This window comes from Oratosquilla oratoria, chromosome 24 (assembly GCF_046742065.1).
Source record: "Oratosquilla oratoria isolate Oo_2021 chromosome 24, ASM4674206v1, whole genome shotgun sequence".
NCBI classification, from domain to species: Eukaryota; Metazoa; Arthropoda; class Malacostraca; order Stomatopoda; family Squillidae; genus Oratosquilla; species Oratosquilla oratoria.
The window spans coordinates 25787306-25788846 of NC_134800.1; positions in this window are offsets into that span (position 1 = coordinate 25787306).

The window sequence follows — 1541 nt, forward strand, 5'->3', positions numbered from 1 at the left end:
AGTCTCAATACATTCCTCTTCCTCTTCCCCAACAGGTAAGACTTCTCATCCTCTATGCTACTTTCACCTCCCTGTTTTTTTTCTTTCCCAATCTCCTCCCTCTTCCTGCATCGCGCTGCCACTCTTTCCTCTGTCCTTCATTTCATTACCTCCTTTTCTCAGTCCTTCCTTCATCCTTTTCCTTATCCCTCTGCCCCAGTCACCCCAATCCTCCAGCACTCTATTCCCTGTGGTCTTACCCCAATCCATCCCGTCCAATGCCTCCCCACATTCTCCATCCCTTTAGTCCCTTCTACATCTCCTTGTCCGAGTCTTCACATCTCCTTGTCCTCTTCTACCCCTTCCCCGTACCCCACTCTTCCTCCCTGTCCCCTGTTCTTCCGCTCTTTCTCTTCATTCAGTAGACACCGGAACTCCCAAGAGCTGCTCACATCATGCGAGTAGAGGACCAGGGCACAGGGTAGTGATACCGCTCAAGGAGTAAACACGGTCTTTCTTCGGTGGCTTTCGGGTAAGCAAAAATTTTCCCCGTGAAAGGACTCTTGGGTTGGTCGCGAACTCAAGTGAAAGACATTTTAATGAGGAGACCCGCAGTGGTTAACCTTCGTATGGGGGAAAGAAGCCTGTCTTCGACGTGAATACTTGGCGATGTGGTGCCTGGATGCTACTCCCACTCATGCACTCACGTATTTGCTCTCTCATTCACGTACTCAGACTTATTCTCACTCGGTAACTCTCTCTGTCTGTCTCTCTCTCTCTATCTCTCTCTATCTCTATATATATATATATATATAGATATATATATATATGTATATATATACACATGTATCCCTCTATCTCTTTTTCTCTTTATCTCTTTCTCACTAAGTCGTCCCAACACCGAGACCCGTGGCACTATCCGCTCCCCTCGGTGACTCCAGACCCGTTTTCTTTCTTCAGCTGGTCAAGATTCCCTCTCCTCCTCTCCTCCTTCACTCCTCATTCTTCCTCTCCTTCCACCTCCCTCCCTCCCTCCATCCCATTCTCTCTGACTCTACCTCTCCCTCGCTGACGCAAGCAAACACGCCCACACACGCACTCACGCGTTTGATATGGTAAATTATATTTTTTACGTGCATAGATTCATGTGCCCCTATAGCGAAATAATATTATAGGTATATAGACACACACACTCGCACACGCACACATACCCGCACACATGCTCTCTTTCTCTCTCCCTCTCTCTCTCTCTTTCACACACACACACACACACACACACACACACACACACACACACACACACACACACACACACACACACACACACACACACACACACACACACACACACACAAATATACACTTATATACACACATACACACTCGACGGCGGAGTGGTAGTGTTCTCAGCCGCCACTACGGCGGTCCGTGTTCGACTACCGCCCATGGTTGAAATAATTTCAGTGTTGCTGCGCTGCGAGATCATCACTCCAACTCTCGCTGGCCGGGAGTTGTGGGTGGGTGTGCGTGTAAGATCGCAGCATTACCCATAGATCAGTCAT